The 25,185-nt window shown below is 34.3% G+C and overlaps 1 long non-coding RNA gene across 1 annotated transcript in view; it reads left to right on the forward strand.

Annotated features, from left to right (window-relative positions):
• The first annotated feature begins 6,782 nt into the window (after window positions 1-6,782).
• The window catches only part of LOC136037315 (uncharacterized), a 70,565-nt gene continuing 52,162 nt past the window's right edge, over window positions 6,783-25,185 (forward strand). The window contains exon 1 of the long non-coding RNA XR_010619911.1: window positions 6,783-6,920. This is a non-coding gene — a long non-coding RNA (uncharacterized LOC136037315). The remainder of the gene's footprint in view (window positions 6,921-25,185) is intronic.

The following is a 25,185-nucleotide window of genomic DNA, read 5'->3' on the forward strand; positions in this document are numbered from 1 at the left end:
TAAGTACCCGAAAAATTGGATGGCAACTAGACCTCCTTCTCCACCCCTTATTTCTCAAAATCGTCTGATCAAAACTAAGAGAAAGCCATTTAGCCAAAAAAAGAATTAATATACAAATTTCATTTTAATAATTTATTTGCGGAGAGTCAAAACCAAACATGCATTAATTCAAAAACGTTCAGAAATTAAATAAAAAAAACTAATTTTTTTAGCTGAAAGTAAGGATCGACATTAAAACTTAAAACGAACAGAAATTACTCCGTATATGAAATGGGTTGTCCCCTCCGCAATCCCTCGCTCTTTACGCTAAAGTTTGACTCTTTGCCACAATTCTACTTTTTAAAACAATTAAAAACTTTAGCGTAAAGAGTGACGGATTGCGGAGGGGACAACCCATTTCATATACGGAGTAAAATCTGTTCGTTCTAAGCTTTAATGTCGCTCCGTACTTATAGCTAAAAAAATTAGTTTTTTTTTTATTTAATTACTTGAAAGATCCCAAGCAGATGTGATTGTGTCCGACGGGTCGGATCACCTTGTTTTAATAAGTAAAATAAAGCTGAATCAGTCAAAGGAAAATAAACGGTGTGCAAGGGCATCGTTTTACCGTGAAATGAAAAGTAAAAACCTAAACAGTTTTGCAAATAAGATGGATGAAACGAATTTTTCGCGTGTAATAGAGGAAAAGTGTCCAAATGCAGCATATGATCTCTTCAGTGAGATACTGACTAATGTAATGAATGAAACATGTCCTTTAAGGAGAATCAACCCTAATAGAAATTTTTCTAAGAAACCATGGATAACAAAAGCCATTCTAGTTTCAATAAAGTAGAAAAACCAACTTTATGTGAATTATTTAAAGGATCGTTCAAATGATAATTTTATAAAATTCAAAAAGTTTCGGAATATTTTAAATTCAGTAAAACGGAAAGCTCAGAAACTTCATTTCCAAAATGAATTTCATGAAAATCAAGGGAATATGAAAAATACATGGAAAACAATAAATAAACGTTTGGGTAATTTTCACAGTAGGGAGGAGGTGAGAGCCATGGAGACGACGGAAGGTCGTCATACTGATTCTCAACACATAGCTGAATTTCTGTGTGATTATTTTGCAAATGAAGGAAAACGACTTTGCGATCAAGCGCGGGCTAGCTTACACACATCTGTGAGTTTTGAATCTGTTATTGAAAGACAGCCTGCAAGTGAGAATTCCTTTGAATTTACAAGATGTTTGGAACGGGAAGTGGCACAATTTCTGGCTACGATGAAATCGAGTTCTAGTGGGATGGATGAGTTTTCGCTAAAACTCATAAAAGCCGCAAAAACGAGTGTCTTACCTGTCTTGACGCACCTCATCAACCTTTCTCTGGATCATGGAGTCTTCCCGCAAGCACTAAATATTGCAAGAGTGGTTCCTCTTAATAAAGGAGGGAAAAAGATGACCCATCGAATCGAAGACCTATATCTATTCTTCCATTTTTCTCTAAGTTATATGAGGAAGCTGTACATGCCCAGTTAAGTTATTATATTGAAAAGAATTAAATTCTAATGGAAAACCAATTTGGGTTCAGAAAAGGGCTATCTACAGATATGGCAGTTCTGAAATTGGTTGATTGGATTAATGATTCATTTGAAGCTGGTCTTATACCTGCAGCTGTGTTTTTTGATATGAGAAAAGCGTTCGATACGGTGGACCACCCAGGGCTTATTCAAGTTCTTGCCTCGATTGGGGTGAGGGGCTCAAGCCTTGAGTGGTTTTCATCATATCTACACGACTGGTATCAGATAGTACAGAATGGATCATTTTTATCTTCAAAAAAGAAAATAGAGTGCGGGGTCCGACAAGGGTCAATCCTGGGACCCCTCCTTTTCATCATTTTATTGATCGAACGAAGCATTACCTGTCGGAGGCTAATGTCATCCTATTTGCAGATGACTCTTTGCTCTTTCTAGCTGCGCCTTCGCTTGATGTTTTGTATAATTCAATTCATAATGCTGTCTCTGAATTTCTAACATTTTCTCAACAAAATTTGTTAACCCGAAACTTTTCTAAAACTTTTTTCATGATATTCGCTAGACTTTTGTCAAGTGTTGGCAATGATCAAATCATGGTTCGAGGAAATGTGATAAAAAGAGTAGCAACAACAAAATATTTGGGGTTTTTAATTGATGAAAACCTGTCGTGGAAAAACCATTAAAATGCTATAGCTGAAAAAATTAAGCAGAGGTCTTGGAGTGATGCGAAGAATTAAAAATCTAGTCCCAAAAAAGATTCTAAAAATGATTTATTTTTCTATATTTTGTCCATATATTAGCTATGGATGCTCTATATGGGCAAGTAATTTTGTAACATGTTTCAAAAGGGTACAAAAACTTCAGAATAGAGCTGTAAAATTATTATCGGAATTTTATGATTCTGATGATGTTCCTGCTCATGAGCATTTCAAAAAGAATAAGTTAATGGATGTATCCCAAATTCGTGATTACCAAGTTTCAATCTTCTCGTATAAATATTTGAATCGCCTGCTCACCCCTGCTTTTGAAAATATTTTTACTTTTAATAGGGACCATCATGATCATAATACAAGAAAAGCCGATAACTTAACTCATGAGTTTAGGAGTACTACTCGGGCATCTTTTGTGATTCGCCATTATGGTCCCCATGTTAGAAATATTTTGCCTAAGGGTGTGAAAAATGTGCCTAATCTTCCAGCTTTCAAGTCACGGGTAAAGAAGTTTCTTTTATCTCGTGAATAATTTTGATGTAAGCCCCGTTCCAGGTTGTCATTCTATTCAAGGCTTTCCCTGATTTACTGGCTGTTAATTTGTTTCTGTTAATTTTTTTTCTCTGTCTTCTTCTTGTCTTTTTCCTCTTTCTCTTTTTATCCTTTCTTCCTTCATCAGTTGAGTTTCTTTTGTATTGAGTAGCGTGATATGAATGTGTTTTTAATTAGCTGAGGGTGATAACCTCGCTTGCCCTTAAAAGCTTATTGCATTTCTTGGCAGGCGAATGGCGAACAATGTTTGTTTTCTTTTCTTAATAAATGTATATCTCATATCTCAAAAAAAGATAGCCATTTTGTTTAGCATAGTCAATATTTTTTTATTATTATTATTTTTATTATTATTCAATACAATACAATACAAAATACAGTTCAAAATGGAATTACAATACACTTATTCCCCCTCGAAAGGCTCCATGGCCAGGGATACAAGGGGAGGTACAAAAAAAAATACAAATAACAACTACAATATAAACAATATAAGTGGTATACAATATAAGCAACAATTACAAAAAAAGAACAATAGAACAATAGAGCATACCTGAACATAGCTCGGAATCCAAACTGGACTCGCTCGGAATCCAAACTGGAAATCATGCAAAAATTCTTTTGCATTCAGAAAACTAAGAAGCCTGTATAGCATAGCCTTCTCAAAAATTTTGCTGAAAATAGATAGGGGAGAGACTGGCCTATAATTAGCAGGATCACTCCGAGAACCACCTTTATACAGCACTATAACCTTAGCTCGCTTGAGAGATTCAAGGAAAATTCATTTTTCGAATGACAGATTGACAAGCTTAGTCAATGGTGACAGAATAGCTGGCAGAATGGCACGGCTAACCCTTGTAGGAATTTTGTCTTGTCCTGAAGAGGATGATCCTTTAAGAGCTTCCACGATACGAGCTACCTCAAATCCAGTAACAGAATTCAAGACCATCGACTTTAAACATGAGGGTCCAAGAAAGGCTCCGAAATCGCAACGAGAAGTTGTAGAGCTAGCAATTGAAGCAGTTGCCTTCCCTATATTAGCAAAATAAAAAGTAAGCTCTAGCTGAACATCTGCATCTCCTTGAACAGTTTTACCATCGAGTATCATCATTGAAGGAACAGAAGGCAGAGGAGGAGTTGGTCTAAGAAATGAATTAATTAAATACCATGTCTTTCTAACATCCTTCCCATATTCAGAAAATTTCCTATGATAATACCGAGACTTTGCCTTCCGACAGAGAGAATTAAAAATACTCCTATAGGTCTTGAAATGTTCGTAATGAGCTACAGATGATGAAGCTTTGTAAAGCTTCCACAAATAATTTTTCCTTTTCCGGATTTTATGGAGACCTGAACTCATCCATGGATTCAGTGGTGCTATTCTTTTCGAAGTATGGGGCGCTGGACCCTGATTGCAAATTTCCAGGATTCAATCTTTTACTAAATCATAAAAGGAATCAAAAGAGCGGTTAGAATCTGAATCAGAAACCAAACTGTACCATGGTAGATCAGCCAGATGAGAATTAAGTAGACTCAGCTCAGTATCACCATAACGGAAAAATGGGAGATTAGATGGTAATGCTATACGCTGTGCTTGATCGTCACTCTTATATTGGGAAATAGCGGGAAAACGATCAGAAATATCACTAACCAGCACCAAATTATCTAAGACATCTAAGGACGAAAAAATATTATCGATAAGAAACGCATGCGTGTCAGTAACTCGGGTTGGTATACAAACTGAAGGTAGAGTTCCCAAAGAGAGCATCATCGACAAAAAATCAATAGCTGAAGCAAAATTTTGATCCAGCAGGTTGAGATTAAAATCACCCATAAGGATTAGTTCATTGGGATGTTTTTGGACTGAGTCCAAAACTTCTTCCAGAATTTTCAAAAACGAAGGAATAGACCCACTGGGGGACCTATAAACTAAACCAACAGCTAAATACTTACGCATTGATTTATTCTCAATAAAAAGGGATTCAAAGATTCCTTCCTCATTCCTGCTCAAATCACTTTGGACATTATATGTAAGACGATCAGCAATATAAAGGACAAGGTCGCCTCTCGCCATCTGTTCCCTATTCAGCCTCTTCATCCTATATTCCGGAATATCTGAAAGGACATCCTTTTTTGAATCTAGGAAAGTTTCACAGAATCCTATAACATCAGGAGTTCCACAACTGACGATCCGTTCAGATCATCAAAAGACGAGCAAAGTCCCTGAATGTTAAGATGAAGCACAGAGAAGACATCATCACCTTTAGAGGAGGCAGAACCATTTAAATGCGAAACATACTTACTTTTATTAGCCAAATTAGAATCATTATTTTTGAGATTTCTACTTCTAATTGAATTATTAATTATATTTTCAATATCTAAAGGATTATTTTATAAATCAATTAAACGTTCCCCCAAAGAGTTGATATCAACCTGGTCATCAATAGAAATCATCGATTTACTCATGGTGGATGACAGTTCCGCTCCATGGCCAAACCTTCCAGACCAAAGGTATAAGGAAAAAATATAAGGAAAAAAATTAAAAAAAAATTAAAAATAGTATAATCGAGGTAAGGGTAATTAAGAAAAAGCAGGGAAAGAGAAGGAAAAAGAAACAAGGAAAAACCAAGAAACTGAATTTAATCGCGAAAGAACAATGTATATGCCAAGATATGAAATTTATCACAGGAGTCATTGGCTCACGGTCTTACGAATTTTAGGGCAGTTAATGCTGTAGCACGTATGGCCTGGAGCTTTACAACTAACACAAAAAGGACTGTTCTTACACGGGGATTCAGATTTACACTTATGGTCACTAGCTCCGTATTTTGAGCACAGGGTATTTTTTGTGCAGCTTGCTGCGAGGTCGCTAGTCATATGCCAGTTAAAGCATCGACGAGGCAAAAACACAAACTCCTGGGTGGCAAGCCGCTCATAGCCGACTTTCACTGATTCTTGAAGGAACTGATCTAAGTCTTTTCTTGATTTGAAATACACTTTGAATGTGCGTGACGCACCACACTTAGCTGTTTTGATGCATTTTGGGATTAATTCCTTCAGTGACGAGTCGACAAGTTCGTCTGGTACTTGTTTAATAACAGCAACAAAAGCAGGCTCCTTAAGTGTAGCATTTAGAGTGGGGTCAGAACGCTTTGCCTTTTCAACAATTAGACTAGCGGTTTCTTTAGACGAGGCGACAAGTTTCCATTCATTCATGCCACGGTGTAGCTCAGATACATCGCTGCCAGGGCTAGGACAAAGACTGTCTATAAATGCTTGGCACTCCGTTGGGCTTTTAGATCTTTTAGAGGGTTTTTTAGTATTACAGTATACGAGGGTTTAGGCATTGAGTCATGACTTTGGGGCAAGACCAGTGACTGGTCAGAGAGGCTACTTGAAGGGTGAGATATGTTTGCCAGAGCGATGTCCAATTTACGCGTAATCTCATTGGGCTTGGATACAACTGTGGCATTTACGGCCTCTCCTATAGTTGGGACTTCACATGGACTAAGAATAACAAATTTGGGATTTTTAAGTTTTGCTTGGCAGCAGCAACTAAAGTTTTACACATGTTAAGAATAGTATCTTCATCTTTAGAAAGAGTCACCATTCGGGTTGTAACACTTAGTTCGGCATAAAGAACTTTCTTTGCTTGGATGATGGTATCGCGATCAAAATAAGCGACAGCTGCCTTTTGGATTAACTCCTGCCTTACTCCATCAGCTAGAGATCGGCTTAAAAAGTTCAAAACAGGATTCAAAATTAATTTGTTTTCATTTTACACTGACCAAATGCTTCCAAAAATTAACCTGGCTCTTTTCTTTCCTCTCCTTCTATACCCTCTCTCCTTACATTCAATTTAAGTGCACAGAATATCAAATATATGAAATCAATAGTTGTAGACACCTGGATAAACCGTCACACAAGTTTTAATTAAAACTGGTATTTTGCCAAATACTGCAAGATCTAGCAAGTGGGATTAAAATTCATACCTCAAACTATCAGGTATGTGAAAATGAAAAATAATCCGATTAGTTTAGATGTTGACACCATGAAAGCTAGTTCAGTACTGAACTAGCTTAGACCGATAGGATAGGCCGAATAACTACGTCTTTGGGTACAAAATGACCCCCCACAGATCATGTGGTAAGTTCTTTAAGTTATAAAGTCTGCCCATCGTTTGCGGACAGTATTTGTTATTGGGATGTATGCATATATTTTTCGCGTTGATGGGGGAGGTTGAATTTCCTGATGGAGGATTTCCCACGGGGTAAATTTTCCATGGGGTGTGAACTTTTGAAAGGAAACTTTACACTGGGGGAATAGACAATAACTCCTACACGAAATTTGTTTTTATTTGTATTACTTTCTCTTTGCCAACTTAATTTTACGCGTGGAGATGCTAAGCGTAATTGTCCCGAGTAACTATTCACTTAGAATAAATTGTCAAGGAGATTTTTCCGTGGGGAGGGGGAATTTTTTGGTCTTGGATCCGGATTTCCTAGCATTCTTTAAAAAAATCAAAAGTTAAATTTTAAAACGCACATTTTGTCAACTGAAAGTAAGGAGCGACATTAAAACTTAAAATAAAAAGAACTTATTTTCCAAATTATGCGGGCCTTCCCTCCTTATAAACTAACAAATAAATTATCAAATGGGGATAAACCCATTTGTTTAGACAGTGAAAAAAATAGGCTCGAAAGTCGAAATATTTCGATCACATATGCAGTGATCGTCATCAGTGGAATTACTAAAATTATATAACTGAAACTAGCATACTTATACAAAAAATAAATAACTTTTCGGGTCATTCACAAGATAATGAACTTCCGGATTATTCACTAGATTACTTTCAGAGAGAGAGTTCATTGAAAAAGTTCATTCTAAGTCTTGATGTAAATTTCCTTCTTTAATGTTACCAAAAAGCAAAACAAATTTCCAAAGTAGGTGTCATAGCCTTCTGTGTCTTCTAATTGCAAACAAAATGTTGAGTTTATAGTTGTTCACTTGGTTGGTCTCATTAAAAGCACTAGAAAACTTTAGTATGAAGAGATTGGAGGAAGGATTTGAATACCCTCCTCGCTTACGTAACAGTTTCTATTTGTTTTAAGTTTTAATTTTGCTCCTGGCTTTCAGCTGAAAAAACTTCTTTTTTTGATTTAGTTAAGAATCAGAAGCTGAACCAAAGAAAACGATTCAGTTTAAGATTAGTTCTATGTCTGCGAGATCCCCCCATTAGCACAGTTCAAAATGTACCATTCATCGATGATGAGTGGTGTGAGAATATCAGGGATGAATTTAAGGCATTTTTTCGTCGTTTAGCAAAAAATGTTGAATCTTGATTGTTGTCCGAATGCTGATGGAATTGTTGATCGACAAGCCGTTTTCATTCACTTTGTAAATTGATTCTATCGTCAGTAAAGCGTTTTGACGGTCGATCAAATATCTGTTGATCAACAATTACTTGTCAAATTGACTCACAAAAATAAATATTGGCAGTGAACTTCGTTTTAAATTGGAGGTTAATCAAACAGTTCGTGCAAATGAACTGTAAGTAACGAGCAATGCGGCTCTATAGTAACCGAAACTCTAAGAAACAGAGTCTTGATACATCAAGTACACATCACGTATACATCAAGTATACATCTTGATACATCAAGAATCTTGATTGACAGAGTCTTTGATACATCAAGTATACATCACGTATACATCAAGTATACATCTTGATACATCAAGAGTCTTGATACATCAAAAGGATTGAATTTTGATGCTCATTCAAAATATGTAAAATTCATCAAATTTAATGGTACCCATGAAAACCTGCAAGTCTGAGAAAATTTGACCAGTTTTTGGAAAAAGGGGGAAATATCCCAAAATATCAAGTAATCCTAATGAAAATCACTTTATCAGATTAAGCATACCAGAGAAGCCTATTGTAGAGGCTTCAAGCTCCTATATGTACAAAGATCCTTTTTTTTGCCAGAAGATTACAGGTGAGTGTTTATTTGTTGTTGTTTTCTCCCAGGGGTGATCATATCGAACCAGTGATCGTAGAAGATCGATAAAGGGCTCATTCGATCAAAAATCAAAAGTTCTAGTGCTCTTTTTAAGTGACGAAGAATATGGGATGGCAGCAAATCCCTTCCCACGCTCATTTTTCCCCAGAGTCACCCCATTAAAAATTGGAAATATACATTTTTTTCAGCATAGTCAAAAAATCTAATAACTATGTCTAAGAGAATGACTTACCCCCCCCCCAGGACCCGGGGAAAGAGATGCAAGTTATGAACTTTGCCCATCGCTTACATATAGCCTTGGTTATTGGTAAGCATACAAACGTTCTGGTGGTGATGGGGGTAGAAGGTCAGTGGAGTGGTTAAGTTATGTGATAAGATCTTTCCATAGAGGAATTTTTCATGAGGGAAGCGAATTTTCCATAGAGGGGAGTCGGATTTCCCAGCATTATTTAAAAAAAAACTATTAGAAATTAAACAAAAAAAAATTTTCAATTGAAAGTAAGGAGTAACATAAAAAATAAAATGAACAGAAATCATTACGTATACAAGGGGGATCACCCCTCGTCAATGCCTCACTCTACGCGCTAAAGTATTTTTTGTATTTTTGAAAAAGCTATTTGTCGTAATTAAACGGCCTTTGTGATTCAGGGGTCATTCTTAAGAATTGGTACAAAAGTCGAACTTTAGCGTAAAGAGCGAGGCACTGATGAGGGGGCGTCAGTACCCTCAAATACGTACTAATTATTAATTTGTAATGTTATTCCTAACTTTCAGTTGAAATTGCTTGTTTTTTTAACTTATATTGAAAGACATGTGAGTAGGGAAAACAAAATTTTTAATGACGAAAATCGCAGAGATTACTTAATCGAAATTCACTCACTTTTCACTTTCTTATTGTGGCCCTACTACAAATGAAATTAACAAACAGATCAGAAACAGTTTGGGTGTTCAATTTATAAACAATAGAAAAATGTCCAAAATGTAAATATTCTCAAATAATACAGGAGTTGTATGATTGAAATTTTGAAACTGCCAATTCTTTTTTCATGCAAACTAAAGTTTGTGCAATTCTCAATTTCACCAAAACTGTTGAGCAGCAAAAAGGTTCAAAAGGATTTAGCCACTTGCAATCTTGATTCGCAAGAGGGCGGCGGTAAATGCACTTAGTTTAAAGCAATGTTTCGACATTAGATTAAGCATTCTTTCGACAGCGTTGACGACATCGACATCGTTTCAACACTTAGTTAATAAGCTGAATAGTATGCTTAATAAATTAAGCATAGTTTCGACATCGGATTACGCGAGAACACAATAAAGTGTCTAATAAGAGATCAAATATACCAAAATGCAAAAGGTACAGAATCATTTTCCGTCCATCATCTTCAATAAATATGCCAAGGTCAGCGCAATCAGTGGATAAAGGTCGACTTTAGGAATCTTAGGCAGTTATATACACAGTAGAGGTCTTTGGCCTCAACCTTAAAAAAAAACTTTTTTACAGTTGTACCCATTGCTTTAAGTATTTCTCATACAATTTTCTTATATTTTTTTCAAATTTACTCTCCCCCCCCCCGCAAAAACATTCTTGTCAACGTGCTTCTTATTATAGACAAAATATTTTAGGAAAAAATGTGATTTACGCTCCCTTATTTTGGACATAGCAATTTATTTTTTACATTCCTTGTATTTACTTACATTATCACATCTGACAAATTCATGGTTTTCTTATGCGTAGTAAATGCCTGTTATTGAGGTCAAGGAAATTTTAGAATCAAAATGTAGGTTTTTAACAACTATATTACTGAATAATAATATTTTTGAGAATACTATAATTATGTTACGTCAGTACTAATATTAAATGAGAATGTAATAAAAATTGTCCAAATTGTCCAAACTCAGCTACCAATATTTTCCATATAATTAAACGTGGATCTTTAATATTAAGATTGATAACCAATCTATTTCCATGCTTACACAATTTATATACCTTTACCATGGAAACTCAGCATCAAGTGATTTTATATTTTATCAAAAATATAATATGTTAGAAATCCTTTGCTTTGGTTACGTGTTACTTATTGCCCGGGTGACGAGAGATTTACATTATATCTCCGTTTGAAAAATGAAAACTGCGATCTTCATTATCTATCAACTATTGGATACATTAATTGTCACCAAGGGTGATGAGAATAAAACTTTTTTTTAGAAGAAGTATAAAACATTATTTCCGTGGCTAGATAGCAATATGAAATTAATGCTGTCTAAACAATAAAAAAGAAGTAAATAATATGGTATTAGAAAGTAAAACAGTTCAAAATAGGGATGAAACCCTTTTATTGACAGTGAACAGATATAAAATTTAACTGGATATTTCGAACACATATACAGTGTTCATCATCAGCAGCACTGTTTTATTGCTGATGATGAACGCTGTATATGTGTTCGAAATATCCAGCTAATTTTTATATCTGTTCACTGTCAATAAAAATGTTTCATCCCTATTTTGAACTGTTTTACTTTCGTCATGGAAAGGCAGTGTGGTCTTCAAAGTTATCTATGGTATTAGACTTTGCAATCCCTATGAATTCCGTTTCATGGCCCTTCGGTCAAGAACGCAACGTGGGCCAGTTTGGGGCCAGTCATTCTCTGCTTTCATGCACCTTTCCTGTCTTATCTTCCTCAGATTTCTCTAGGTACCTATTTAGAGCTGGGTTGACTTTGTCTGCGCTTAGACAAGTCACACCACTAGTCCCTGTTCAAACCAAATAAACAGCAACACAAGGATGAAAACCCATGTCCTCAGAGACAAACGATTTCAAATCTAGCATTCTAACCACACGACTAAGACTGCTCAAAGGGGGATTGATAAATCAGCGATCACTACGTCATAATCAGTTAAAAGGAATAAAGACCGCTTTGTGTGACTATTAGCCAACCACAGAATATTTAAGTATAAACTAGGATAGGTTTGAAGAATTTCTAATTTCTGCTTTAAAAACATATTATTTCTCAATTCTTAGCTTCGGTCAGGTTTTAAGTTGAAGTTGAGCGTCTGAAATAGGATAGTTTAATGCAATACAGAAGTTTTTTTCTTCTTATAAGGCTCTAGACCCGATGTTCCCAACGTGGGGGGCAGGCCCCACTGGTGGAACATGGAAATATTTTGGTGGGTCATGGGGAGGACGTGCACCCTTTGGCTGACTATACTTTAGAGTCTTAATTATAAAAAAATGTTCATGTGACTGACGTCATGTTCATATGCATTTAAAGAGTGGACAAGATAGATGATAGTATTGCAATGACGTCATTCATTGTATAAAAATATTGTATTCATAAAATATTTTTCATTAGTGCAACATATGCCTTAAAGAAGACCCGTAAAAAAAATACACGCGCCACCCCAACACCTAGTTGGTGGGGGCGCTTCGCGCCCCCCCAAGCCCCCCCGCGCGCGTAAGTCGTTACGCGCCATATTAGTTACGCGCCATTGTAGTTGTGTCCCTATGTCCCACCTGTGAATATAGATAGATATATATATATATATATATATATATATATATATATATATATATATATATATATATATATATATATATATATATATATATATATATATATATATATATATATATTTTTAACTACGTAAAACTGGCGAATATACAAAATTCTTGGCTGTCCCATTGTCTGTGCATATAAATAGATTGTCAGGTTTACCGACTCTTGAAAATGCAACATATAATGGTCAATGGGAAAACAATCCGTATTCAGATCTATACCTCATGATTCTAATGATTGCCCTTGAGCTTTGTTGATGGTGATTGCTAATCGACCATTCCCTGAGTCGCCATCGTCATTTATATATCCCCCTGTGCACCCCGGCGTCCCCTTTGTAGTTATGTCCCTGTGTCCCGGTCGTCATTTATATTCCCTGTGTCCCGGTCGTCATTTGTGTCCCGGTGTCCCAGTCTCTGATTTCTCTTTGAGTGTCCCGGGCGTCATTTATATTCCTTGTGTCCCGGTGTCCCGGTCGTCATTAGTTTTAATTTTATTCCTTTTTTTCTTTTCAGTTTTTTATTGGTTTTTACCTTTTTTTTTAGCTTTTTTAGTTTTTTTCGTTTTTTCTTTTTACTTTTTTTTTAGTTTTTATCTTTTTTATTTTTTTTATTTTTATTCTTAATTTTTTTTTATTAGTTTTTAGTTTTTTTTGTAGTTTTTGCCTTTTTTAGTTTTTTCAGTTTTTTTTTTAGTTTTTAGATTTTTACCTTTTTTAGCCTAACCAGGATTTGAACCTGGGACCTTCATTCTCCGTTCTGACACCCTCTATCACCGAGTGACTACTCCAGCATGTTCATTTTGGTGTTTTAAATGGTATATTATTAACCAAATTAATGTGTTTTACAATATACTAAGCATCGTCATAACAAAAATGACGACAACTAATTTCATGACGTCAGTCAACACAGAAATTAAGTTCTGAAATTAAGTCACGAAATTAGTTGCCGTCATTTTTGCTTTGACGGTGACGTCATTCAAGTTATATAAGACATATGTTCACGTAGAAATCTATTTAATTTTTAAGTTTACAATGACTGATGAAGATGCTCAAAGAGTCTATGCCAAAAAACTTGCTGCTGATAGAGAAAGTCAGAAAAGAAAGCGTGCCGAGGAACTATCAGCAGCAAGTTTTTTGGCATAGACTCTTTGAGCATCTTCATCAGTCATTGTAAACTTAAACATTAATAGATTTCTACGTGAACATATGTCTTATATAACTTGAATGACGTCACCGTCAAAGCAAAAATGACGACAACTAATTTCATGACGTCAGCCGACACAGAAACATGACGTCACCTGACAACTAATTTCATGACGTCAGTCAACACAGAAACATGACGTCACCTGATCCACAGATAGTTTTTTCAGTTTTTTTTTTAGTTTTTAGATTTTTACCTTTTTTAGCCTAACCAGGATTTGAACCTAGGACCTTCATTCTCCGTTCTGACACCCTCTCTCACCGAGTGACTACTCCAGCATGTTCATTTTGGTGTTTTAAATGGTATATTATTAACCAAATTAATGTGTTTTACAATATACTAAGCATCGTCATAACAAAAATGACGACAACTAATTTCATGACGTCAGTCAACACAGAAATAAGTTCTGAAATTAAGTCATGAAATTAGTTGCCGTCATTTTTGCTTTGACGGTGACGTCATTCAAGTTATATAAGACATATGTTCACGTAGAAATCTATTAATTTTTATGTTTACAATGACTGATGAAGATGCTCAAAGAGTCTATGCCAAAAAACTTGCTGCTGATAGAGAAAGTCAGAAAAGAAAGCGTGCCGAGGAACTATCAGCAGCAAGTTTTTTGGCATAGACTCTTTGAGCATCTTCATCAGTCATAGTAAACTTAAACATTAATAGATTTCTACGTGAACATATGTCTTATATAACTTGAATGACGTCACCGTCAAAGCAAAAATGACGACAACTAATTTCATGACGTCAGCCAACACAGAAACATGACGTCACCTGACAACTAATTTCATGACGTCAGTCAACACAGAAACATGACGTCACCTGATCCACAGATCCACAGACAGACAACTTATTTTTATATATATAGATATATAGATAGATAAATAAGTTGTCTGTGTGTGTGTGTGTCTGTCGACTGACGTCATGTTTTCGACTGACGAAATTACAGACCGGGACATCGGGACACAAATGACGACCGGGACACCGGCACATAGGGAATATAAATGACGACCGGGACACTCAAAGAGAAAGTGACCGGGACACAAAGAATGTTCGATTAGCAATCACCATCAACAAAGCACCGGGGCACAAATGACGACCGGGACACGGGGAGCATAAATGACGACCAGGACATAAGTAAAAAAAACTAAAAAACTAAAAAAAGGTAAAAACTACAAAAAAACTAAAAAGAAAAAAAACTAAAAACTAATAAAAAACTAAAAATGCTAAAAAACTAAAAAAACTAAAAAAGAAAAAAAATAAAAAAAGGAAAAAAAAGAAAAATAAAGGAGAAAAACAAAACTAAAACAAAAACTAAAAACAAAAAAGAAAAAAAAAATAAAAAAAACTAAACAAAAGTAAAAACCCAAAAAAACTAAAAAGAAAAAAAGGGGAAAAATACAGAAATTTATTTCATCATATTCCATTTCAAAAACGAATGTATATACAGACCGGGACACCGGGATACAAATGACGACCGGGACACAGGGACACAAATGACGACCGGGACACAGGGAATATAAATGACGACCGGGACACAGGGAATATAAATGACGACCGGAACACAGGGACACAACTACAACAGGGACGCCGGGGGGCACAGGGGGATATATAAATGACGACGGGGACACAGGGAATGTTCGATTAACAATCACCATCAACAAAGCTCAAGGGCAATCATTAGAATCATGAGGTATAACTAAAAAAAAACTAAAAAAAGGTAAAAAACTAAAAACTAAAAAAAAAGACCAATTCAAAAACGAAGATATATACAGACCGGGATACCGGGACACAAATGACGACCGGAACACCGGGACACAAGGAATAAAAATGACGCCCGGGACACTCAAAGAGAAATCACAGACTGGGACACCGGGACACAAATGACGACAGGGACACAGGGAATATAAATGACGACCGGGACACAGGGACACAACTACAACGGGGACGCCGGGGGGCACAGGGGGATATATAAATGACGACGGCGACACAGGGAATGGTCGATTAGCAATCACCATCAAAAAAGCTCAAGGGCAATCATTAGAATCATGAGGTATAGATCTGAATACGGATTGCTTTCCCATGGACCATTATATGTTGCATGTTCAAGAGTCGGTAAACCAGACAATCTATTTATATGCACAGACAATGGGACAGCAAAGAATGTTGTATATTCGCAAGTTTTATGTAGTTAAAAACATATATATATATATATATATATATATATATATATATATATATATATATATTCACAGGTGGGACATAGGGACACAACTACAATGGCGCGTAACTAATATGGCGCGTAACGACTTACGCGCGCGAAGGGGGCTTGGGGGGGCGCCAAGCACCCCCACCAACTAGGTGTTGGGGTGGCGCGAAGTGCCATCCCAACAGCTAGTATATATATATATATATATAAATAAGTTGTTTGTGTGTCGAGTGACGTCATGTTTGTGTGTCGGCTGACGTCATATTGGTCGACTGACGAAATTACAGACCGGGCATCGGGACACAAAGGACGACCGGGACACCGGGACATAAGGAATATAAATGACGACCGGGACACTCAAAGAGAAAGCCACCGGGACACAAGGAATGATCGATTAGCAATCACCATCAACAAAGCACCGGGACACAAATGATGACCGGGACACAGGGAATATAAACGACGACCAGGACACTCAAAGAGAAATCAAAGACCGGGACACCGCAAACAAATGACGACCGGGACAAAAATGACGAACGGGACACCGGGACACAGGGAATATAAATGACGAACGTGACACTCAAAGAGAAATTACAGACTGGGACACCGGGACACAAATGACGACCGGGAAGTCGTTACGCGCCATTGTAGTTGTGTCCCTATGTCCCACCTGTGAATATAGATAGATATATATATATATATATATATATATATATATATATATATATATATATATATATATATATATATATATATATATATATATATATATATATATATATATATATATATATATATATATATATATACTAGCTGTTGGGGTGGCGCTTCGCGCCACCCCAACACCTAGTTGGTGGGGGCGCTTCGCGCCCCCCCCCAAGCCCCCTCGCGCGCGTAAGTCGTTTCGCGCCATAATAGTTACGCGCCATTGTAGTTGTGTCCCTATGTCCCACCTGTGAATATAGATAGATATATATATATATATATATATATATATATATATATATATATATATATATATATATATATATATATATATATATATATATATATATATATATATATGGTTTTAACTACGTAAAACTTGCGAATATGTCCCGGTCGTCATTTACATCCCCCTGTTTCCCCCGGTGTCCCCGTTGTAGTTGTGTCCCTGTGTCCCGGTCGTCATTTATATTCCCTGTGTCCCGGTCGTCATTTGTATCCCGGTCTGTATATACATTCGTTTTTTAGTTTTGTTTTTCTCCTTTATTTTTTTCCTTTTTTTTCTTTTTTAGCTTATTTAGATTTTTAGATTTTTTAGTTTTTTTATTAGTTTTTAGTTTTTTTTTCTTTTTAGTTTTTTTGTCCCGGTCGTCATTTATATCCCCCTGTTTCCCCCGGTGTCCCCGTTGTAGTTGTGTCCCTGTGTCCCGGTCGTCATTTATATTCCCTGTGTCCCGGTCGTCATTTGTATCCCGGTGTACCGGTCTGTATATACATTCGTTTTTTAGTTTTGTTTTTCTCCTTTTTTTTTTCCTTTTTTTTTCTTTTTTAGTTTATTTAGATTTTTAGATTTTTTAGTTTTTTTATTAGTTTTTAGTTTTTTTTTCTTTTTAGTTTTTTTGTAGTTTTTACCTTCTTTTTAGTTTTGTTAATTTTTTTTTTTACTTATGTCCTGGTCGTCATTTATACTCCCTGTGTCCCGGTGCTTTGTTGATTGCTAATCGAACATTCCTTTTGTCCTGGTCGCTTTCTCTTTGAGTGTCGTCATTTATTTTTTTCTTTTTTAGTTCTTTTAGTTTTTACCTTTTTTAGTTTTTTTAGTTTTTTAGATGAAAATCTTTTTTAGTTTTTTCCTTTTTTTCTTTTTAGTTTTTTATTAGTTTTTACCTTTATGTTAGCTTATTTTTCAGTTTTTTCCTTTTTTTTAGTTTTTTTTTATTTTTTATTTTTTTAGTTTTTTACCTTTTTTTAGTTTTTTTAGTTTTTTTAGTTTTTTAGCTTTTTCACTTTTTTTATTAGTTTTTAGTTTTTTTGTAGTTTTTGCCTTTTTTTTAGTTTTTTCAGTTTTTTTTTTAGTTTTTTATTGGTTTTTACCTTTATTTTAGCTTATTTTTCAGTTTTTTCCTTTTTTTAGTTTTTTTTTAGTTTTTAGTTTTTTTAGTTTTTTACCTTTTTTTAGTTTTTTTAGTTTTTTAGCTTTTTTATTTTTTTTATTAGTTTTTAGTTTTTTTTGTAGTTTTTGCCTTTTTTTTAGTTTTTTAGCTTTTTTATTAGTTTTTAGTTTTTTTTGTAGTTTTTGCCTTTTTTTAGTTTTTTTAGTTTTTTAGCTTTTTTATTTTTTTATTAGTTTTTAGTTTTTTTTGTAGTTTTTGCCTTTTTTTAGTTTTTTCAGTTTTGACGTCACCTGATCCAGTTTTTTCAGGTGACGTCACCTGATCCACAGATCCACAGACAACTTATTTTTATATATATAGATAGTTTTTTTTTTTACTTATGTCCTGGTCGTCATTTATACTCACTGTGTCCCGGTGCTTTGTTGATTGCTAATCGAACATTCCTTTTGTCCTGGTCGCTTTCTCTTTGAGTTTCGTCATTTATTTTTTTCTTTTTTAGTTCTTTTAGTTTTTACCTTTTTTAGTTTTTTTTAGTTTTTTAGATGAAAATTTTTTTTAGTTTTTTCCTTTTTTTCTTTTTAGTTTTTTATTGGTTTTTACCTTTATTTTAGCTTATTTTTCAGTTTTTTCCTTTTTTTTAGTTTTTTTTTATTTTTTATTTTTTTTAGTTTTTTACCTTTTTTTAGTTTTTTTAGTTTTTTTAGTTTTTTAGCTTTTTTACTTTTTTTATTAGTTTTTAGTTTTTTTTTGTAGTTTTTGCCTTTTTTTAGTTTTTTCAGTTTTTTTTTAATTTTTTATTGGTTTTTACCTTTATTTTAGCTTATTTTTCAGTTTTTTCCTTTTTTTTTAGTTTTTTTTAGTTTTTAGTTTTTTTAGTTTTTTACCTTTTTTTAGTTTTTTTAATTTTTTAGCTTTTTTATTTTTTTTATTAGTTTTTAGTTTTTTTTGTAGTTTTTGCCTTTTTTTAGTTTTTTAGCTTTTTTATTAGTTTTTAGTTTTTTTTGTAGTTTTTGCCTTTTTTTAGTTTTTTTAGTTTTTTAGCTTTTTTATTTTTTTTATTAGTTTTTAGTTTTTTTTGTAGTTTTTGCCTTTTTTTAGTTTTTTCAGTTTTGACGTCACCTGATCCAGTTTTTTCAGGTGACGTCACCTGATCCACACATCCACAGACAGACAGACAACTTATTTTTATATATATAGATATATATATATATATATATATATATATATATATATATATATATATATATACATATATATATATATATATATATATATATATATATATATATATATATATGTATATATATATATATATATATGTATATATATATATATATATTTTTTTTCTATTGTTTGGTAAATGACGACTTATACTTATTGATGACATGACTGCCTATCCATGGATTATTCTTTATGGTTGATTGTGTATGGCTTTGCTTTCTATAGATTGTTTCTGGATTGTTAAGATACAATTGAATCTAGAATCTAGGGGTATGATTTCTGTAATAAAGTGTCTAAATAATTTATCCAAGAGGAATTTAATCAAACTTTTCTGGATTGTTAAGAATAATACAGCTCTTGATTATAATTTTAAAGTAATATGTGCTACAATTTGCATTCTAACTAAAACGAAATTTATTTCAAAAAAGAAAAAGTTCGATAAGATTAGTAATAAGGATAACAGATTATATTTACCTATTAATTTTACTTGTAAGCAGATTGAATATATTAATTTACCAGAAATTTTAAATCAGCGGCATGTGAAACAGGCCCTTCCTAGTAATTTGAATTATAATGATAGTCCAGTTTTAACTTATAAATTTTCAAAAACTATTGGGCAAATTATTTTTAATTATAATTTAATACTAAAAAGATTAGATAGTGATATAAATTGGAAACCGGTTTGTAATTGTAAGCAATTTGGCCCATTTGTAAATCCTACTTACAAACATGTTATAACAGGGGACTTGTCAATAATAAAGCAAGATGATCTTCAAATTATAATGAATAAAGGGGCTATTTTCCGTCTTTCTCATCATCTGAAACCATCGAGTGTTCTTGATGGCTTGGAAATGATTTTGATTTATGTATTGATAAGTGGTGTAAGAAAAAGAATAAAAATATAGAGAGTCTTCAAAGTTGGAAGAATTTAATTATTAGTAGAATAAGAAATAAAATATATTCCAACTTAAAAAATAGTAACACTAAATCATTATTTTATAATGCGAAGATTAAACAAGCAATTGCTAATCTAAAGAATGAATTTGTAATTGTGCCAGTGGATAAAGCTAATAATAATTCTGCCATAATTTATCAGAAGCTGTATTGTGATATCTTAAAAAGGGAGATATGCACAACTAATGTTTACGAAAAGGTAAATATAGAGGATGAGAATTTAATTGAAAAGACTGAAGAAATACTTTTTAAAAATTTTAATATTAAAATAAATGACAATGATAAAAAGTTCCCTTTCCTATATTGGACTGTAAAATTTCATAAGAATCCCCCTAAACCACTGTTTATTGCTGGAGCAGCTAAATGTCCAACCCGCATTGCTGCTACTGACCTCTCTTTAATTTTAAAGCAAATTGACCTATTGTTCTGGAATTAAAAAATTTTCGAATTTTAATCCATATTGGAGTGTTAATAATTCACTGCAGGTGATAGATTCTTTAACAATGGTTTCAGCTAAAAGAATTGAGTCTTTCGATTTTGCGGCAATTTATACTAATTTATCACTTAATGTAGTGTTTGATAATTTAAAAACTGTTATCAAGAAATCTTTCCTCTTATCTAGTAAAAGGTTCTTAAAAATAGACACTTATAATAAAAAAGCTATATGGACAAATTGCTTTAATACTACAGTTAACTTGAGATGTTACAGCTTGGTTATGATTTTTGAGTTATTAGAATTTGTTTTATACAATACTTATATAAGATTTGGGGGTGATTTGTACAAGCGAATTGTGGGAATTCTCATGGGGGGGAATGCCAGCCCATTTATAGATGACTTGTTTTTAAGTCAACTAGAATATAAATATATGATGGATAAGAATAATCCAATTAATTTAAAACATGTTTTGTCCTAAAAGATATTTAGATGATATTTTGGTCTTAAATTGTAAGGATTTCATTGATATTTCTAAAAATATATATCCATCAGAGCTTATTCTTGAGCCTAGTCATGGCGCTGGTCATGAAGATCATTTCTTAGATTTAAATATTAATATTTGTGATAATAATAAATTAAGTTTCAAAATGTATAATAAAACGGATGATTCTGATTTTGAAGTAATTAGTTTCCCATTCCCTGAAAGTAATATATACTCAAATATCACATATTCAGCGTTTTTCTCACAGTTACTTCGTTATGCAAGGATTTGTAGTAATTATATTGATTTTAAAAATAGATGTAAAATCTTGAGCCAAAAATTGATATCAAGAGGTTTTTCTGCCAATAAATTAACTTGGCAATTTAAAAAATTTAGTTTTCATTATAACGAACTTTTAAATAAATATCAAAAGAATTATCTAGTAATACTTAAAGAAATTTTCAACTAATTTTGGAGGTTCGAGAATTGTTTTCGCAGCGCCATTTATTTTGAATTGTGTTTCTAATTGAGCGGATTTTTTTAAAAATTAGCCACATGGTAAAGATGAATTCTATAATTGTTTAGTTCATTCAGGTTTTTTGCAATGTGTTAATATTTTTGATTTGGTAAAATTTATAATATTTAGTTTACCTATTGTTGCTAAAAAGAGGGATATATTAACAGGATAAGCTTGTTTTGGTTTTACTTGGTTGTTTTACATTTGCTGGGTTTTTTTCTTTCATAGGCATGTATTTTGGGGGTGATACCTGACAAAGGGGATGCCATGGATATTCTGTGGTAGCCACAGCACTGTGCTGGGTAGAGAATTTAAAGTGGCGAAACCCTATATAGGCCAGTGTATTCTCCTGATGAGCCCTTGTGTTGGGTTATTGCCTCTGAATTATTTGTCTATATTATTTTTTCTATTGTTTGGTAAATGACGACTTATACTTATTGACGACATGACTGCCTATCCATGGATTATTCTTTATGGTTGATTGTGTATGGCTATGCTGTTTGACCTATGTGATTGTATGGATGAGTAGGGTTAAGGCCTCATTCAAGTGCTGGTCTATATTAATCACTAATTTAGGAAAACAGTCTTCCTTTTCTCCTTCTGTCTCTTTTTTTTTTTCTTTTTTTTGTGTTTGTGCTGTTGCATTGGTGATTTCTCTTTTCATGATATATATATATATATATATATATATATATATATATATATATATATATATATATATATATATATATTATAAGCTGTTGGGGTGGAGCTTCGTGCCACCCCAACACCTAGTTGGTGGGGGCGCTTCGCGCCCCCCAAGTCCCCCTGCGCGCTTAAGTCGTTACGCGCCATATTAGTTACGCGCCATTGTATGGCGCTATATACAAGCTGTTGGGGTGGCGCTTCACGCCACCCCAATACCTAGTTGGTGGGGTGCTTCGCGCCACCCCAAGCCCCCCCGCGCGCGTAAGTCTTTACGCGCCATTGTAGTTGTGTCCCTGTGTCCCACCTGTGAATATAGATAGATTTATATATGTGTTTCAAACTACGTAAAACTTGCGAATATACAACATTCTTGGCTTTCCCATTGTCTGTGCATATACAAAGCCTTATGTACTAATAATGACGTCATATGCAAACGCTCTTTTTACAAATAAACAAACATGCATACACACAACTCGTTTTTATATAGATAGATAGATAGATAGATAAAATACAAATTAACTGCGTAAAACTTGCGAATATACAACATGCTTCGCTGTCCAATTGTCGCTGCAAATAAATAGATTGTCAGGTTTACCGACCCTCGAACATGCAACGTACAATTGTCCATGGGAAAAAGAATCAGTATTAAGATCTATACCACATTTTTCTAATGATTGACCTTGAGCTTTGTTAATGGTGATTGCAAATGCTAATCGAATTGGGAATTGCAATCTTTTAAATTGAAAAGGCAGATCCGTTGGAATCATGGAAATGCGAGGAATAAGAACAGCCTCACCCTCAAAAGGCCGTGTCAAGATTGTGGCCTCTATTAGGTTTTCCATTGTTTTTTTTTACGGCAAGTCGCTTGCCATTGCAAAGCTTTGGTGGGTTGATATTTCTTAAAAGTATTATTGGTACGCCTATTTTTAGTTGTAGCACGTGTGGTGGAAACCCTGAAAGATCCACGGAATTTGAAAATTCAGATGGATAATTAACCGCTTCATTTGGTTCCAAAACTGTGTCGACTGACTTGTAAAGGACTGCCTGGTCTCGAATCTTGGTCAAAACAGTATTGTTTATTTCGTGGACGTCTATATTTTTGGGTGCAAGAATCGCTCTTTCACTTAGCCATTTATTATTTTTATAATTGTTTAGAATATTCGGAAATACTTTTTCAATAAATTCATTTTTGGACGTCACTAAATTACAGAATCAGCAGGTAGTTGTATACGTCCTGAAATTGAGTCTACTGGGAGCTTTCCGTTTCCAATTGCCAGCAATTGATCTGAAAATGTTTGACCAGAGTCATCGTTTTGCAATCGGACACGCATATTTGTAGTTAATTTTAATGTTTTTACGTGTGCCCATAAATTGGAATTTTTCAGGCAAGCATTCATTTCATCTGCAGGAGTTGATCTAGGTATTATAGATAATGTTTGCCTGAAATCTCCCGCAAGCAATATTAATGTGCTGCCAAAGGGTTTCGGCTTCCCTCGCAAATCTTTCAAGCATTGATCCAGAGCCTCGAGCAATTTTTTGTGTGCCATTGTGCAGTCATCCCAAATAATAAGTTTGCATTGCTGCAATATTTTACCCATCCCAGACGATTTGGAAATATTGCACGTGGGAGTTTCTGTAGAATGCAAATTCAGAGGCAATTTCAAAGCGGAATGAGCAGTTTTTCCACCAGGCAGCAATATTGCGGCTATTCCGGACGACGCAATTGCCAACGCTATATCATTTTTTGATCGAATTGATGCCAGGATCAGTTTTATCACAAACGTTTTACCAGTATCTCCTGGCGCATCCAAAAAGAAAATTTCTCCAACGTTGTGATCGACACAATGCATTATCGTATCATAAATGTCTTTTTGTTCCGAAGTTAACTTGGAAATGTTATTTTGTACATACGACAATAGATCACTCGTACTGTAACTTTGTTCACGATCCAATTCTACACATGTCGAAACAGCAGCGATACGGTTAGGTGAAGGCATTCCCAAATCCTGAAGAGGTTTGTTTGCCATATGTACGCACAAATCTTCTATAATAATTAAAGTGTAGTTATAAATTTCTGATGTAAAATCAAAAGTCATATCTGACGTCTCTAACTGTTTTCGATGGAGTATATCTTCGGACATTTTTGACTTATATTTTACCCATAACTCTGTAGGAGCTTATGGAGAGCAAGTTGTTAAAATGATGCCAAACTATGCACGAATTTGACTTGGAGTTGACGTTTCGCACGCGTCATTGATGCAGTTATCCCAGTGTTGGTCATTCTCAAATAAATTCAGAGCTTGGCATGGAGTACGGTAAGTGTCATTTATAGTACCGTTTACAGTTCTCAAATACTCAAAGGATGTCGGACCGGGTACATTCACCAAAAGCAGGCGTAGAAAGAAGCATTCATGTTGATTGGGGTGAACGGTGTAGAGTCTTCCTATCGTGGTATCTTTGAATATTGTAGGTTGGCCGTCGAATGACTTACCCTGTTTTCGACGTTCAAATACTTTATTTTTAGTATTCCACGTATAATACGAAGGCACTTCAGTATACAGCAGTTTTTTTGCAAAAGAATCATTTTTGCAAAGCGAAAAGAAACCGGTTAACTTTGTATCCAGTGGATTCATTGCTGTTTGTTGCACGTTGGTTTCCGAGAAATAAACACGTTGACCATTCTGTAAATGTACCGCTAAATGAACAACAGGTGGACGACGTTCATGTATCGGAAATGAATGAATTCGCCAAACAGCTTCATTACTGCTTATGTATCTTCCAGCCTGATATTGTACGATTTCGTCGATATCTTTGATTTCGGGCTGCAAGCCAAAAACTGCCATGTCACTGCCTTTGTTGACGTATTTACATATGTATTTGATTGCCATTACGGAGTTGCAGTATTCAACGTTTATGTGTGCATTAAATGTTTTTGATAATAATGGGTATGGAACAACCCACTGGTTATCTACTTCGATGGCGGTACCGTTACGCTTCTTTATTATTGCTGTTTTACCGCCATCTTCAGTA

Source organism: Artemia franciscana, chromosome 16, assembly GCF_032884065.1.
Source record: "Artemia franciscana chromosome 16, ASM3288406v1, whole genome shotgun sequence".
Lineage (NCBI taxonomy): Eukaryota > Metazoa > Arthropoda > Branchiopoda > Anostraca > Artemiidae > Artemia > Artemia franciscana.